The sequence below is a fragment of the Cuculus canorus genome, chromosome 9, assembly GCF_017976375.1.
Source record: "Cuculus canorus isolate bCucCan1 chromosome 9, bCucCan1.pri, whole genome shotgun sequence".
NCBI lineage: Eukaryota > Metazoa > Chordata > Aves > Cuculiformes > Cuculidae > Cuculus > Cuculus canorus.
In genome coordinates this window covers 22,112,740-22,131,327 of record NC_071409.1, presented here as the reverse complement: position 1 = coordinate 22,131,327, position 18,588 = coordinate 22,112,740, and the positions used below count along the sequence as shown (strand labels likewise).

General features: G+C 38.4%; 1 protein-coding gene across 4 annotated transcripts in view; it reads left to right on the top strand.

Moving 5' to 3' along the window:
* The window catches only part of LOC128853012 (translation initiation factor IF-2-like), a 155,762-nt gene that overhangs the window by 9,726 nt on the left and 127,448 nt on the right, over positions 1-18,588 (top strand). The window contains exon 2 of one of the 4 annotated variants that reach the window (XR_008451218.1): positions 9,046-14,977. The exons of the other annotated variants lie outside the window; for them this stretch is intronic. The gene's annotated coding sequence lies outside the window, so the exon portion shown is untranslated. Of the gene's footprint in view, positions 1-9,045; positions 14,978-18,588 lie in introns of those variants that run through there. 4 annotated transcript variants of the gene reach the window in all.

Genomic DNA, 18,588 nt, shown 5'->3' with positions numbered 1-18,588 from the left:
AGCCCATCTGCAACGGCAGCGCCATCCTGAGCTGCAAAGCTCTCGGATACGTGATACCCCAGCAGAGGAGGCTTTATTTGTTGAGGTTAGATGTGAAATTTTCAGTATGCCAGAATTATTTCTGCTATTTCCAGAAGAAGAAATTGGGGCACCAGGTTAGTGGCAGAGCTGCCTCCCAGTCAGGGACGAGACTGAAGGCAAGTAGATATCTTCAAAGCAAATAGTTTTGTCTTGTTGATTTTCACCTACCATAGCATAATGATGATGATGGTAATAATAATAATAATAAAAACAACAGCAGCAACAACAACAAAAGTAACAGCAACAATAGTAACCTTTCACTAGTTCTCTGTAAGTCTTGATCATTACTGGATACATCAACCTTTTTTTTTTATTCATTTCATGGCATCCCAAGTTGCAGCAGCTCCTGTCTGTGCAAAGCTCAGGCAGTGCCACCATATAATTTCTGCCATCCATGCACATACGCAGAAAGGCAAGGGTGATACAAATGGGACACAAACCTTCAGGTTTTTAGGTGGATGATAAATAGTTGTTACTTCTTTATAGCTTCTTGTACCTTATAGATGTCTTCAGTTTGTCCTCACTTTGAATTATTAGCCTTTGCTGACGAACGTAATCCTATAAGTTATTCATAGACATAGGTTTAGGTTTTTTTACTGGGTGCAACATGAAGGTTAGTTAAACCTCTCTCCATTCGCTTGGTCCATGTCCTTATTTCCCCACACACAGAGCCAGGATGTAGACAAGCCTTTAACATGCAGCAGATTTCCCAGGTACACAGCTGACTGCTAAATTGCCCTAAAGTTGGAATGAGAGAAAGGGAGAGCCAAGTAAGTAGAGCAGTGAATTCTCTAGGTTAAGATGACAGACAGGTTTAAGATGAGAGACTTTGTTCCCTCTCCTACTTAGTCAGCTGTATTTATTTTTTCTGTGGATTTTTGCCTTTTCTGAGTCTCACTGTGCCTTGCAATGTCAGGGAAATGTTTTAAGAAAGCTCTGCTACTCAGGGAAGGGCATAGTCTTAAAACTTATGCACAGGGAAGAAAACTGATGGAAATATTTGGAGCTTATAGACAGCTGAATTTGAAGGAGAGCGAGAGAGTCTCGACTGTCTGACAGTTGTATGTCATGCTGGGGTTGGAGCCTACTTCCACTTCAAGTTTGAAGTACAGGTGTTCGTGGCAACAAAAGGAACATATCCTGACACTTTGGGGGTAGTAATCGTTTTGAGTTGCTCATATGCTCACAGTGAAATCTATTGGTGGTTATTTCAGTCCAACACAACTTCATAACCTCATCGTACATTATCACATTTTGTAGAAACGCCAAGACATCGCATTGCAACAAATTTGCTTTGCAACCAATGGTGTTAAAACAATCAGTCCCAAGGAAAGGAGGCGTTAGATGTGTATATTTCCATCCTGTCTTCAGCAAATTATAGCAGGTTTTAAAGTTGCTGTGATACTTGCAAGATTAGAAAAGGGAAGGTTTCCAGCCCCCTGCCCCAGTCCCACTTGTGTGACCCGGGGAACTGAACTAGAGCACTGGCTGCTTGTAGTTTTAGGGTTGTTTCTGTCTAAGGCTCTTGAAAGTCCATATGCCAAAATACACATTTGTTCTTTCTTTATTTCTTCCATGAAGGTAACTTTGCTCTAACAGAAAGCAGTCCCTGAAAGAATCTTCATCTAATTTTAGAAATTGAGGGCTAACTTGCCCCATTTATTGCAAGTGTAAGGAGTGAAAGAGCCTTTCTGCACCTTTTTTTCCCTTTTTTTCTGTTTGTATCACAGTGAGAGAGGAAAGAGCCTGACTTTAACGGAACAGATAAAAATAAAACTGGCAATGGACAAAGCCAATTATATTTCCCATTGCCTAGGGATGGGCAACCTAATTTGCAGCTGACAGTGATCTGATGGACTGAACCATCCTTTTTCTGATCCAGCATTTGGAGTAATTTTTATTGTAAACGAATCATTACAATGTAGGACGCTCAGTACCATCAGTGTCACCATGACAAATTCCCACATCAGTGTTAGTGTTGCTGCTAGGGTTTTTCCTCCCATCCTTCACTGCCTGACATGTTCTGGGAGGTGCTGGATGTGGTACACCATGGCTCTGTCCTCAGCGCGAGCCCTGGGCAGAATAGCTAATGGGTTGTGTAAGAGGGACGATGCCAAACGCAATGGTATCAACGCTGGGGAACGTGTTTCCAATCTCTTTGCTATGAGTTTGGCAGGAATGCCAGATTTAGTCCTCTAGTTCGGAATATACATACAGCACATTAAGCTGGGAATTCAGCAGTGCACATTTTCTCGTCCATCTTAATCTAAAATAGTCCTGATTGTGTTCCTATATGTGGTTTATAGGTCATAAAATGATTCCCCCGCCAAGGATATTGTACTAGTTTGTGTCCAACTTCTGTTCAATCTAGTAATTCCTAAGCCTTAGTGTAGTATCCTTATGTTCCCTGAATGGGCTTTTGCCCAGCCATTGTTGGGCAGAACATGACTTCATTAGAACCAGCTGAAATTCATTTTCACCAGAACTTTAGCAGTTTCTATTTTAAGAAGCCAAATCCCTGAATTTTCAGAGTTGTTGGAATTTACTTGTCTGCACTGGGAAAACCTCCTGCTGGATCTTGTAAGCTGTGGGTGCAGAGATAAAGGGAAATGTGGGGAACGTGACCTGAGAGGATACACGGGGGGTGAAGTTCTGTTGCTTTTGCAGATATTGTGCCCTACATTCCCCTTCCTATGTCCATGAGAGCACAGTGCAGACCCCGGAGTCTTCATCTACGCTTCTTTCCTCCTATTTCTGCTTAGCTGTGAAATCTGTGATTTCTTTCTTTCCCCGATAGTATCCAATAAAGACTGACTAACATATGATAGGCAGACACCTACTATTGCTAATGGGAGGAATAAAAGCCTATAATTTTCATAAGACAGATCACTAAGACTTTGCTCTAGTATTGGATTTTTTTTATCAATACCTCTACTCCTATCAAAGTTCTGTGTTAAATAGCATTATTAAGGCTGTAATGGCATCCACAGAGATAGTGAGACAGGTCAGGGTTGTGGTGACTGGTGGACCTTTGCCTCTGCTCCTTTCGTGCATTCTTTTCAGCTGCAGTTACATGCACATAAAAGTAAATGTGTACTGAAGAGCTGTAAGGAGCAAACTATGTATTTTCTACTCATACGCGTTGTACCTTACTATTTAAATTAAACAAATATTTAAATTGACTAAACAGATAAATTTATTTTATCAGGTCAAAAAAACCAAAGTGAAGATGGAGAAATATATTTAATCATTTCAGTAGCAACTGAAGGTGAACAGCAGGATATTTCAGTAGCAAATCTGAGCAAGAGTTAAGTGCGGTTGGCTTAAAGAGGATTATATTAAGAAAACATTTTTTGTACTTATATAAGGCCTTCTTCTTCTTGTATATGGATTGATTTCAGCATCCCATTTTAGAACGTACAGATTTGGTTCAGCAGCTTTCCCCAAATGGTGTGTCCCCGCAAGCAGCTTTCTAGAGACAGTGAGGTGAGGGATGCCCAGCGAGGGAGGAGACCCTACACATGGCACTCCAGGAGGAAGGTTCTCTCCAATCTTGTGTTCTGCCAGTCCAGTGCATCAGGAGGGATGCATGTCTAGATGCGTGAGGGATGCATCCTTATTTTGGGGGTGGGATTCATTAGCCTAGCTGCTGGAGAGTCATAGGATCTGCACTGTGCAATGAGAAGAGACCGCGGTTTAATTTGCAGGAGCATCTTGTGAGGGATTGGGGTGGTTGGCTCTGTGCTCCCATGCGCGGGGGAGACAAGCTGAGGTGTGCAGGAGATGTGGCTGCGGTGGGGCCTTGACAGCCACCAGTGTTTCTGGGATCTCTGCTGGATCTGGAGTGATAATTGTGCCCTCATTGCTGCTGTGCCAATGGGAAGTGCTAAGAACGGTCCTTGTAGACCTGCTTCAAGAGCAAACCTGTGAAAGGAAACAGATTGCCTCAGGCAAGACATTTAGAGGGTCTTACGCTTCTCTTTATACTTTTAAAGTGTATGTTCTTGCTTTTAATGAAATATTACCTTTCCAGAGTGGGCTTGGACAGGGAGTATGTTGCACGTGCCGGCCATGTGTTGCATTGAGCAGTAAGTGCTTGTTTAGGTCATCCTCGTAAGAGAAGTTTGTAGAATCAGGAAGGTCACCTTGCATCCTGATTTTGCTGCATATCTGTTTTATTTTCCACAATTCCTTTCTGGGTCATGTTAAAGATACCCTATTGTAATGTTTGCATTTCCCAAGGTTAAATTATGCCTTTTTCCAATTGGTGTTGCCTGCACAGATGTGTCTGCAGTGTTCATGGAGAACCTCAGCATCACGAGGAGCTGGAAATCCAGCATCCCAGCTGCGCTTCTGCACAACCAGAATCACTCACGTATGCAGGGAAGTATAGATTCGACATGCTTGGATTTGGATTTAATTACAGCAGCAAGCTCGGTGAACAGGGAACAGGAGGTGGGATCTGTGTTCGTGAAATTACCAACACGTGGTTAAATTCCAGAGGTGGTTAAATACAACCATAAAACCACGCTACGTCCACAGAACAAACACTGGAAGAATGCAGCTTTTTATTTGGGGAGCGCTGTGCTGTAGAAATGCCATTAGTTGTGTCCAAGTTTGTTGGCTTGAGGCCAAGCATCTTCTTTACAAATGTTAGTGGGTGCAGTCTGTCCCTGGGGTTGATTCTGCCCAGTTCTCTCTTCCCTGCCTGTATCAGGCATTGCATTGGGGCTTGCTTCGCTCTGAATTTCTACTGAAATTCATACACAAGCTCTTGGCACCACGTCAAGTTCATGCCAAGTTCATTGAAACCTCATTTAGGAAAAAAAGGGTGAAAGGGTCTCATATAATAACTTTTTTGTCTGTTTGGTTTTTAATATTTAAACTTTGAAACAACCTTCGATTTGAGTTTCTATCATTTTGGATTTGTATTACATATTTTATGGTGACATTAAAAATGGAATAGAACCTAATGAAAACATTTGAAGCCATGGAAAATGGCTTTCCTACCTTTTCCCATATTTGTTGTGGAGAGATGTTGAAAACCTATTGCAGTGTGGAATGGAGCTGAATTTAAAACCTTTTCTGAAATGATATTTTCATTTTCATATAGCTGTTTATGTAAGTTAAGTACATTTTTATTGAATATAGATTCTGGTCAAGATTTGCTGAAATTGAGGCTAAAAGTTAGGTTTCTAAATTTCTGTTCAAATTCACAGGTAAAACACTTGAGGTTTTAGAGTTACTGAGAAGTCACGTTTCTCATAGATTTCAATAGGCCTGTTCCTCCTACTCACTCAAAATAAGCTTTAAAACTATTCATCTTGTTCATTCCCTGTGTTTAGACAGTTATTTTTAGGGGTTTGGTTTTATTTTTAATATAACTCCTCTTTCTGAAAATCAGAAAGAGGTTTGCTAGAAAAATAATTTCACCTTCTTTTTTTTCCACCCACATTTTTACACATTAATTACTCATACATATTTATTATTCTTTTGCAATTTCTCTAAGTCATAGATCATGGCACAATGACCATTGTCATGCTCGGTCTTCCCCCCTCAGCAAGGGCCACAAAGCAGGACAAACTAATTTTTCAATTAAATTATATTTTCAATTAAATTTTCAGTTCAAAACCTATTTTCTGTTTTAGTAAGATAGACAGTGAAGACAACTGGCAGTAGCGGCAATGAAGAAGTTCTTCTGAATACTCACCCATGCTAGTTCAGTACTTCACTATACGATAAACTGATATGTTGATTTTTAAGTACAGGAACTAGTAACTAATTCCACAAGGCTATTTGGAATAATCTTCAATAAGTTTTATCTCATTTTAATTGGTAAAAAAAAGATCCGTAATTTTTCTTACATGATCAGTTTTCCTCAAAGCCTGTCTCCTGTGTAGATTTTAGTATATCTATATACCTGTAAACAGGTTTCTGAAAGGGGAAAAACACATTTTGGGGATTATAAAAGTAGTAATTTTCTTGAAACTGGTCCTTAATATAGCTAATAGCTCTTGGCTTCACCTCAAGATGGTTAACAAGACAACATTAACTGTGGTTAATGAAATACTAATTACACTTTTTTAAATCTAATACTGGATAACACGTCATCATAAATCATGCCCCTGGTTATTCACGTCAGTAAAGCAAATAAATGAGCTTGAAAGTTCATATATATGTATAAAACAGAACTGTAAGCAAATATGGAGTGAATTGTGCTGTTTGTTGGTTCGTTTTTTTTTCAGTAGCTTTTGAAATGTCTTCTTAACATTCCCAGAATTCTCACTAATGTAGGACCCTACGTATAATTTTTTTTTAAAGATTTAATAGGAAACTATAGCATTGCTTATGATCAGAGAATCCTGGCATCTGCAGTAGCATTATCCACACCAGTCGGGAAGGGAACTAGCAAAACTGTGATGACTTAAAAGGAGGAGAGCAGAATTGCTACAAAGTCTAGCAGGATATAATTCAACCAAACTATTTCACTGGATTTTAAAATCCTATAAGATGTCAATAAAAACCAGGTAACTAATGTGTTTGGGTTTTTTTTTTCTGATTTGAATTTGCCTGAGATTACTCAATAAAGAAAGAGAAGTAAGATCAATGAATTTTGTCTGAAAACCAATTTAAAAGGAGCCACGTGTCTCAGATATGTAGGAATAATGGGAGAAAATGTTGAGCGCTCAAAGAGCCTTTTAACAAGACAGGTCAGAAACCATTTAATAAATCCTTTGGATTTTTCTGGGATTAGCTCACGAACCCCCAAATACTTCCCATGTATGACTACTATTTATAGCTTCTAGAGACACACAGTGTCAGAGTTGAGAGAGCCGTAGCGCTGTTTATTAGTAGTTAAACATTTCTCGTGTTTCGTTAGAGCACTCCAGGTGAGCTTTGCAAGGGGCAGACACCGAGCGCTCTCCACTCGTTCGCAGTGTGCGTGGAAAGGATGCGGCGGTGGGGCACGGTGGGCACGTCCGGGAGCAGCCAGGAGCTGCTGCTGGGAATGACCTCCTGCCCAGGCCCCGGCCGTCAGCTCACACGGCTTCTCTTTGGAGGTCTAGTATAGCCGCACACATGAAACCTTTTTTTAATGATGAGAAGAGAGGTTTTCCTTTAAAGTAACTCCTGTTCTGTGTGCAGTGTGTTCCCCATCCTTCATTCAGGTGCGCTTGCAGTAATGCCCAGGCTATACCTGCTCCTCCTTTGGGGCCGGAAGACTTGACCTCTGTTTCTACTTTCTCCTTTGTTTTCTTTTCCTTCCACTCCCATGAGACTGCAATGTGCTCACTACATGTTCCCTTCAAGGCTGAGCATCCGCTTCCCCTCCACTCTCCGACTCACCTCGGGATCCCTCAGACTTCATGCCTTGTATATCTATCTATATATATCTTATAAAGATGTAGCTCAGTATTAGATCTGCACCCTGCGGGATTGCCTTCTTTCTGTGCTACATTTGTCCTGTCGGCTGGGATGCAGTTGTACTTTAAGATAAAAGCCATTCTCATTAACTTATTAAATGTTTAAAAGTTACTTATGTACATAAGTAATTAGTGTAATCAAAAGAAAACATAATTTCTGCCTATGTGTATTACATGAAAAAGCCCAAATTGATTTATTTTCAAATTCAGGAATCAAGTTCACCAAGTGTAAGAATATGTAATACAGCAATTATGGCCATTCCCCAAAAGCTGCATTTATGTATTTATGAAAAAAGCTCCCATGAGTAACACTTCATATAAAATATTTGACTTGGAAATGCTTTTATTTTTATAAGTTGTTTTCAGTTTTATAAATATTAAAAAAAAAGCTGAGGTAATATTTTTCATATCATGTAATATTTCTTCGAAAGGTCATATTCTGTAGCATCACTGTAACTTGCAGTGCAAGACATTTAGGTAGTGAGCAAACTTTCTTGGTGACATGCATAGCTTCTTAAGAAAACCTATTTTGCACATGAGATCACAGCGTCACATCTATTTTTTTTCTCTGAAAAACACATTTAAACTGGTTTTTTTTATTAGTTATAATTCAGACATACCCTAAAATGTAATTAATTTTGATCATAGTGTTTCTGTGATTCAAATGATGGATGACAAATAGGCTATGCATATCCCTAATATAACGGCATTATGTCAAACACTCAGTTTATTGCATTACAGATGATATCAAGTAATGGTAGTCATTCACATGAATAGTTCTCAAGTCTGATTGAATTGGATTCCTTATTAGAGAGAGTTCCACAGTGCAGAATATTGTACAAGTAATATAATACAGAAATTGCTTCTAGCATGCGAAATGTGCAATTATAATAAGCAAATATTTAACTCATACTATGCTCTTGGGATCACAATGTCAATAAGAGAGTTAAAAAAATTAATTGTTTCATCAGCCAGCAGCGTCTGATAAGGGTCTGTAACCAAGGTGGTCTGCCAGGGGTCCCCAGCACGAAGAGCTGAGCATATGAGGAAGGTGATGATTGTACTTATAATAAATGGAAGCTGGGATCTGTTTTATGATGAAAATATCGAACATAAAATTAATGAGCATCCAGCTATGACAGTAGTAACTGGCAACGGCATTTAGTTGATGGGTGTGTCAGAGGAAAATTTGAAGGTAATGCATGTGCCTGGGCTGCCCTGCTTGGACAACCTTGTGTGTGTGTACGTGCGGTCGTAGACGTACGTGGGCTTCCTCGCCAGGGGCGATCCCTTGCGGGCTGGTCTGAATTTCACCAAGGAGCCCTCACCTTCAGAGCTTTACTTTAGGGATATGAAAAAAAGACTGTCACTGCGCTTCACAGCCGCCGAAGGTATGACTGTTGTCTGACTGTTGCTCTGAGAAGAAAAAGATTTCTTTGTGACATCCCCCTTAATATTCCTTCAAGGGCTTGGGACAATCAAAACCCGAGGAAGCCCCTGATACAAAATTAAAATAAGAATCAAATTGCTCTTCCTTCAGAGCCTTCTGCCTTTCACACGGAGTTGGAACCGCTCTTTGCTTTCTCACCGACTGGTGCTGCGACACGCCGTTATTCATGAGCATTTTCAGCAGGAGACAGATGTATGAACTCTCATTTTCTATGGAAGATTTCTTATGGAGCCAGCATTACCAAGCAATGATTAGATAAGATGACACCATGGGAAATTCAAGATGGAAAAAAAAAGTCAGAATGAGTATGCTGCAGAGCTGAAATGCTATCAGTTCTTATTGAAGGGACCTTCATCTAGGACATTCAGAAGAATTCTTTTAAAGGCACAAGCTCTCTAATGAAGCTTAATAATTCTCATTTGACAATACTTAGTAGCAGAAACTGCAATGATGCTTAATAATAGTGTATTCATCTTCTGTCAGACGTTTGGTTCGCAGCAGAATACACGTGCTTGCATTATTCCATTTAAGATAGAGATATTTATATTTGTTGAAATTATATACTTTTGTATTACGTATCTCTACATTTATCGATTTTATTTTTTTAAGGCAGTGTTGCAGGAATTTAGATTGACTAAAACTGTGGGAAATTTAGGATGAACCAGAGCAAATATATTAGTTAATGTAGAGCTGAGAATTCATCTGCTTCGGTTCCAGCGCTCTTTTGTAAAAATCAGCTATCTAATCTGGAATCCTTTATTGTCACTTTGTAAGAGTTTGTGTGTCAGGATCAATTGAGTCATTAATTGCAAATACACCAGTGAGATCTTGAAATACGTATGCATATGCAAAAGGTTGAAGGAATGGGAAGACCAGATTAAATGTGAGACGCTGCAGCAATGAAGATATATTGAATATGAAAAGTAAGAATGGTGGAATTTAGAAGTATTATGAAAGGTGATTTTAAAGAGAAGGCAACTCTCATATACAGAAAGGGTGAGAAATAAATGGTAGATATTCCATATGCTTTTAAACACATTAGCTACAGTAAACTGCCATAAGTTTACATCCAATTGCATTGTATGAAACGTGCAGATTTCATGCGCTTTCCACTCTTAACTCCCGGTCCATAACATAAAGTCCAGCTGGAGGGTACAGTGGTAGAATGGCAGGATAAGGACTATTGGAAAGAGATGCTTCAGAGGGATTTCAGATGCTGTTAAAGGGGTCTTTCCTCTTGGAAGTTCAGATCTTTGGTTTCTACTTACTAATTTAGATTTATTTAACATGTTTCGAATGAATTGTGATAAAGTAATGTAAATAGAAAGAATTGATGAAAATGTGTAGCACGAATAATGGAGCTACTGGAATTTTTCAGCAGAACACTGGGGGAAGTATCTTTTGCAACTTTAGCAGCAACTTTGATGGTGATGTGATCTTACAAAAAGTACTGTATCATGCTGTCAATTAACCCGAGTAGCAATGTATGTTTGTATATATATACCAAGTGTTGCATAAAAGAAAAATTTTAATATATTATGAAAAAAATCGGTAACATGACTGCAAGAAATCTGTTAATTAGCATGTCTGCCATACATCTTTTTGAACATTCACCTTAAGAGAACTGAGGACAGTGTTAGCAACAATGTGATACAAAATAATTAGCTTGTTTTCAGGGCTTAAATAGTCATTACTTTCTTGTGAAGTCCCTAATTAAGCTAATCCTGGTTTATAACACACTAGCAACCACCCTTTATGTAGAAGCTACTTCTTAGAGGATAAAAATAACTTCAAATTTTGAAATGCTCAAAATGATAATCAAAATTGTAGAGCTTGGGACAGGAACAATACAGACTAAAAAAAATTATGTAAGTACTTGATTTATTCCTTACTGCCCACGTACAATTTGTTCACCTGAAGTCTGCAGATACAACTGTTTAAAGGCTCTCACAAAACGATTTTCCCCTTTCTGCTTTGAAAGCCTATGACTGCCTGTTACCATGATTTTCTTAGGAGGTCTTGTTATAGCATTACCCAATTATTTCCTAAAAAGTATAAAGGTTTTTTTCCCTGACTCACACTATAATGGATGAAGGGGTGATTTTCGGTTTGATGTTTGACTTCAGTCAAAGGAAAAGAACTGATAACATGAAGTTGACAGAAAATAAAGCACAAAGCCTGCACTGTCGGACAAAATGGGCTCTGACTCTCATTCACAAAAAAAAAAAAAGAAGAAACACTAGGAAGATAGAAAAATATATATTTGGGAAGTGGGAGGTCTGTATCTTACATTTGTCATTTTTTCACAATGGTGAGAATTATTGCTTTCCTTGACTTTGTGCATTGCTTGGTAATTTACCTGTGGTCAGTTGGAGGCAATATTTAGTTATAAACCCTTGAGTAATGCAGGAATGAGTTCATATTTATGCAAGCTAGTGAAATTTGCTGAGATGGGAAAACAGAGTGTGATGTGAAAAACAAAGTATTCTCCTCCCAGCCAAAAGGAATAATTCATCAGGAAAAAAAAAAATGCTGAAAATTCAGCCAATGAATCCCACAAAGAGATCAAAATGAAGAAGGGAAGCCTGGTTCTCCTTCTTTCTTGGATTTACAACAGACATAAATTACATTTGCCATTTAAAGACAGAGATGAACTTCTCACTTAAATAATTTGTAGAAGCTTTTGTATCAGCTTATGCTCAGAACCTACGACCTGTAAGAGATAACCACAGTGAGCAAGAAGGCACCTGAGATCAACTGGATGTGTACCAAGCAACAAACCACAGGGTTTCTTACAGAGCTATTTACCCAGGCATCTAACTGAAACATGTGGTTACTTTAACACATCATGTAATATTCTCTCTGTTCCCCCTACACTTTCTCTCCTGGTACAGTATCAATAATTCATGTGCTCTTCTTACATGGGCTATTTAATGTGTTGTAAGAGGCAAAATATACACAGTATGTATAAGGGAAAGACATTTCCTGCAAAAGATAGTTAACAGACCTGTAAAGCCTAGGAAGACGGAAAAGGCAAAGCACAAGGACACATCTTGCTCAGGTTTCATAGGTGATTCCCTTTCATACCTATTTTAAATTTTTTTGCATGAGAGGCACAAAAATGACTGCTATAAACAATTTTCCAAGTTAAATATCAGTGAGTCCCCAATTTTAACCAGTACAAAATAGAGAAAAAATACAACACAATGCAACAAGGCACTAAAATAATGTGATATTGTGTTGAGATGAGTGGCAACTTATACACTGAAGCTATCTCATTATTTTGATTTATTTTTTTTTTTAATTTGCCTCTGGATTCTGAGTCAAAGCTGCTGACTCCCTCACTGAGCCAGACTTTGGTAGCACTGATCAAGGTAGCATGGCCAAGCCCCTTTTCTCATCCCACTGAGGGCTGGGACACACTTTTTGAATTAATAAGTCCTTACCACACACACATGTATGAGTTCACGGGCTTACACTTACTATTTTTATGAGCAGAGCACATTTAAGTTAGAAAAGATTAAGCAGAATTAAACATGGATGCCTTTTTTACAGAGCCAGTTCCCTGAAGACATCCATTTTTTCAGCATTCGCTCCCCAAGACTCCTGTAGCAGTGTTAGATTTGACTGCAAATGACAAGCTGTACACAGAAACCAGACATTTATATCCCTATCATCACTTATTAACTGTTGTTATTGTCGCTGACAATGTAGTGATAATAATAGGGATTCTTTCAACACCTGGCTTTAAGATGTAGGAGTTTATGACATTCAAAAATATCTCAACAGAACTGACTGGTGAAGACACGTTCAGAAGCAATTTATACTGGGAACAGTATATAAAAACTGTGCAACAGCTGACTGGGACCTTGAGGAGTCTTTGCTAACCCTTAAGATTTGACTTAGACGTTGACAAGCAAGGTCATTTTCTTTTAATAAGGAATCCCTGTCTCCATTTGTAAATCACATTACGGTGTCAGTGCGCTGCAGTTTATATAGGAATATGACTAACGGAATAATAGTGTTGCAATAAACAGTAGGAGGAGGGCTGCGACTGAGTGAAAAAATAAAACAGGAAAAGTGGCTGTTGCCATTTTCTTGACTGATTCAAGGCATTAAGTGAATGCACTGAGATGCTGATTTCCTTCAACTTTTGTGAGATTTTATATTCTTCTAAGAGGGGTTTAGCTATTGAAAGGATAATGGAAAATGCCCTCAGATTCCAAGATTGTTGTTTTATGAATAATGGGACTTGAGCCTTTCGGGAACTACTTCATCCACTGCGCAAAGAACTGGATCCTATCTGCTCATCTGCGTGCTCTTCCAGTACGCGGTGGCCATGTCCAAACCCTTGTCGACCATAGTCGCCTACCAGTCAATGCAGACAATCTCTCATTGTATGCAGGTCACATGTCAATGGCAAGAGATTTCTCTGAGGACCTGAAAGTTATTGATGTAGACTAAGTTAATCCTGATTTTTCCAGTAAATCAATATCCATAGAACTTCAAAAGAAGGATTTAAAAAAAACCAACTCCACAGCCTGATGGAAGACCATCTCCACTTCAGTTGCTCTGAGATGGTTGGAAAGACAGTGGAGACCTGAACAGCCTTTAGTTGTGCCTCTACCCTGGTGGGTTTGGAGGGACCTCAGCAAGAGGTATGTCAAGACATGGCCAAAGGAGGAATTGTGTTGGAGTGGTTTACAACTGTTGAGGTCTCCCTTGTGAAGACTGGCGAATCCTGCCTGTGAGTTAGCGGTACCCAGGGCACTGACTATCTATCGCTGGTACAAAACTGGCCTCCAAGACTCCACAGCTTTGCAGCACGTGGCTATGATGCAGCTCTGCCTCACCTGCTCCTGGACACCTCATAGCATGGCAATCTCACTGCTTCACTGATTGCAGCATGCTGTACTAAACTCTTGCTAAGAAAATTTGTCCTACTGTCCAAGGGAATAGATCTTTACGCATTCTCCAGCCATGAAATAATGATTCAGAGTGATCAAAATAAAATTATTAAACTAATGTGTTATCTGAAGTTGGAAGAGGCGCGTTTCGGTTGCAGTACAACAAACCAGACAAAGGCAGAGAGGATATTATTAGCTAGGGACTGTCTCACAGGATTAGAGGTATGAGATATCATATATATAAGGACCCAAGGGTGAGATTATCTCAGGATAATACACCCTTTAGTTTTTTAAATTGCAGCCAGAGCAATCAAACCTGTTACCATAGCATTCATTTTAATGCACAGATAAATTTGTAGCTCTTGTTTATATAGCTCGTCCTCTGGAGGCATTAATATGATTCCCTTTAAAACTCAAGTTAATGAGAAAATAATGGAGCATTGTAGATATAAGCAATTTTTTTTTCCCCACTGTCACTGTCATCATCTTTTATACAGCCAGAGGCCTCTTTGAAAGTATAAGTTGGATTTATTTTATGTACCACAAAACCTTTAAAAATCTTCCTTTACACCAAGCTTTCTGATTCCAGCCTAAAGCCATAATACGTACTGTCTAAACATATTTATACATCAGAAGATCATCCATAAATCTTACCTTATCCATAATGGGAAATTTAAAATTGTAACTCCTAAAACTTCACCTTGGCAACATGCATTCCTATTTTATTGGCTTTTCTGGACAGAAATCACTGATGAGATACTGTATGTGGCTGGGGAATAGGGACTGCATATCAGTTGTTGAGTGTAGTGAGCTGTGTAATGAAGCCATGTTTGTTTACTTTCCTTTGTATACACCACTGCAGAAAATCTCTGGCCATTTTCAAGGTTTTTTAAAAAATTTCTTGCTACTCCATCAGTTCTCCTAATCCTTTTGGACCAGCAGAGGAGCTCCATTCTCATGGAACTTCCTCCAGTGGAAGGATGAGACCTTGCCAACGTTGACATCAGTATGTCTCATACAAGCTGGTACCAAATCTCAGTAATTCATTTTGTTTGGAAAGGATTAGTAATATATAAATAATATACATTATCTAACATTTATTATTCGTACATAAAAACCAAACACCGACATTGATTGGGCCTTCAGGCATTCCAAACTTTGTAAGAGATAATATGAATAAAAGCAATGTCATTTACTGGGACTGAAGTATTGCCTCTGTTCTTACTTGAAGACCATGTGAGTTTTGATTTGAGCAGAAGAAGCTTCAAGGTTTCTGTTGCCTCCTGATGAGGGCATCTCCTCTGCAAGATTCATATTTACACTGCAGTTTTTTTTTTTTGTGCACTTCTCTGCTGCCTTTGTTTTCCCTTAATCCTATCTGAATTTTAGACTGCTCCCGTTAACCTTTCCTCATGACAAGTCTGGCCATACGCCAAATTATACCTCATCTTCCCTGCAGTTCTGGGTTGCTCCTGTCACTGGGGATCCTTTGTAGTTGGTCTGGAGATCTCTTCTGGAAGAGAACTCTTCTGGAAGATAACCAAGTCATATTTTCATGTCCCCGGGGCACCAGACGCTGGTGGGCCAGCCAGGCATTTCCAGAGGTTCTTGCATAGTTCATGAAGAAGAGTTGAAGGCATTTTTCTTCTGCCTTCTGGACGCACAGGTTAGAGTGTCGCCTGCCACATCCAGAAGTTTTTGAAGCCTTGTCTTGCAACAGCCCAGTTTCAAGACACGCAAGCTTGCTATTACCATGAGAATGTAATTGTTGACTTCAATCAGAAAAATGCTGCTATGGGAAGCTGGTAATGAAGCCAGTCTAAAACAAGTGAATCAGAGAAAGTATTTCATTGGTAGAACCACTAAGAAATGTTACCTAAGTTGTGAGCAAAGACAGGAGAAAGAAGACTGTAGAGTTTCAGTTGTGTCTTACGTTTTTTGCATTGACACGGAAATACAACATAACAAGGCTAAAAAAGATTTAGATAATCAAGAAAACAGGCTGATAGCACTAAAAAGTATTGGGGATTTAGTAAAGGCCAGATTTAATTCTCTTATTCTTTAGGCTCTGGACGTCTTACCACAGCACAAGATGCTTTTTCTATATTGCCTGGTTTCTGGTAACTCCTGCAATGCCAAACCTTTGTTTTGCAGCCCTGTTGTCAGGAATGCCATGGAGCTGACACTGTTGGGAGTCAGACTCGGTCCCACTGAGATCGGATTGAGAAAACCATTCTGGTTTTCCTCCTGGCGGATTTACTTTGTATGAGTTTATATTTAAGGTTGCCTTGAGATAGAAAATATCTATGGAAAGATCTCAAGGGACTGGATTAAGTAGTTTTAATTATAATGCTGGCCTCTACGGGAAAGCATTTCTTGAGAAACATTAAACAAATATACTCTTTTATTTTTTTTAAACTCTTCTTGTTGTGTGGGGATTTTCCACATCTGAAAAAAAAAAAACAAACCCAAAAAACCAAACACCCAAAGATAATTTAAATGTAATTATAGTGTTTCATTAAATCTGCATACTCACTGGAATCTACTGTGCACGTGCGTAGCTAACACAGTTTTGTAGGGACCTTACCCATACTACTTGCAAATAAGCACAGGCAGTTAGGAAAGTCAAGGATGCAGTGAGGCTGGTTTAACTTGTCCTCACCGCTTCTCTGCAAATGTGAAGTTGTTCACACCGTATTTCTAACAGTTTGCCCAATCTAGCCGTGGAGATGGCAAATGGCATCATTTTTATGACTTCCCTTGGGAGACTATTTTAGTTTAGCTGATCTCGCTGCTGGGAATAATTTCCTCTTAATATTCAACTCCATTACCTCTCTAATCCCATCCATCCTACTTGTAGACACTCCCACCACCCCAAAAGATCTTTCCCCAGGTCAGAGTGTTTGCCTTGGGTACCTTTAGACCACTCTGGATGTCCTCTTATAGAACAGAGGTCCTTATGTATGAGCAAACAAGGAAAATATCATGAATGAATCCATTTAACTCCAAGTCCTTGTACTGAACTTTCACCAACTGATTTCCAATTCACTGCTTTTGATGTTTAGTCTGTAAAACAGAAATCTCAGACTGCAGACCCAGGAGGGATATCTCACTGAATAGAGAGAAAGGATTATTTATACTTTTTATTATTATTGTTATATTATAATAATATATGCTATATATATTATGGATTATGGATTATGGATTATGTATCGTATCATTAATTATATATTAGTAGTATATGACATTAATTACATGTAATATAATTATGTATATTTATATTACTCATAATAATTATATATTATATGTAAATTTATTAAATATTATATAATTATATTATAGGTTATTTATAATATATGATATAGGTTATATATTATATATAGTATAGATTATAACAACATAACATAACATAACATAGTTATATAATATATATTATATATTAATATTTAATATATTAATATTTAATATTAATATATAATACATATAATAATTGTATTTATTATATATTATATATTATATCTAGTTATATAACAACAACAACAACAACAACAACAATAATAATAATAATAATAATAATAATAATAATAATAATAATAACAATGATAATAGAGTGTTTTAATCTTGCCCAGGCAAATAATTTAGTTTTCTTTTGAGGTTTACTTGGATGAATTTCAGTTTGATTTGGGGTTGTCAGAGTCTTAACCAAAGTTGTGTGAAGGCTCCTAGCTTATTTTAATGCATATTAGTAGACTTGGCTCTTAAACCTCAAGTCTTCAGTTTTCAAGATCCTGACTGACACAGATCAATGGATTTTACTCCACAAAATCAGTTGGACTGGTTAATGCCCATGAAATTGGTGGCAGTGGGAGCTAGACAGATGCCAAAGTTCTTTTATGAATTAGATACTATTTTAAAAATAATTTTGTGGTTTTATATAAAAGTATGAAAGAATTGGTTTTAACTCTTTGGTGAGACAAGTCAATAAGACGAGGAGGGAAGGTAAATTAATGCATAATTTGCACATTTATTGAGTGACTAGTTCAATATTTGTCACTCTTTCCAGTCAGATGAGCCTTTATTTTGTGTATAAAATATTCCCTTTATGGTAGAGGTAAAACCCCTCCAATCTGTGACCATAATTCTAAGTTATGTAATGTAGTTGTGAGTGTTTCAAGAGGTTGCAGATGTGACCTTGGGGGATTATGTTGTAAGTGGAATGAGGGAGTAGGATTTAGACTTTTTATTTCATTTCAAGTGGTAATAAGATTTTAAGTGCCTTGCATCTTCTAATTACCTTTCATGACCCTTCAGAGTTGCAACCAACTGGTTGAGAAAAGCTGCATGAAATAAATTGAATTGTGACTTATTAAAATTAAATTCTCAAGGCTTTTCTCAACGATAGTGAGTTTTTACATCTTTTACCCTGGAAAAAACATTACTAGAGGGGGAAACCAGTACACATCAGTGATGAAAGTGAAATCTTGCCCCTTTGAAATAGGTAGACTGGGTTCACTGTCATTTTCTAAGCAGCCTTCACTCCCATTCCTCATCATCCCCCCATTTTTCAGCTGCTTGTTCAGCACCTCAGTTGTGACAGTAAAACCACGTGTGATGAATCCAGCTGGAGCTGGGCAAGTAGAGACCAACTGCAGGTGCACTGCGCCAAGGAGCATCTTGTAGTACCAGTACCTTTGAGTCTTGCTGTGTCCTTTTGTCCCCATGTGTG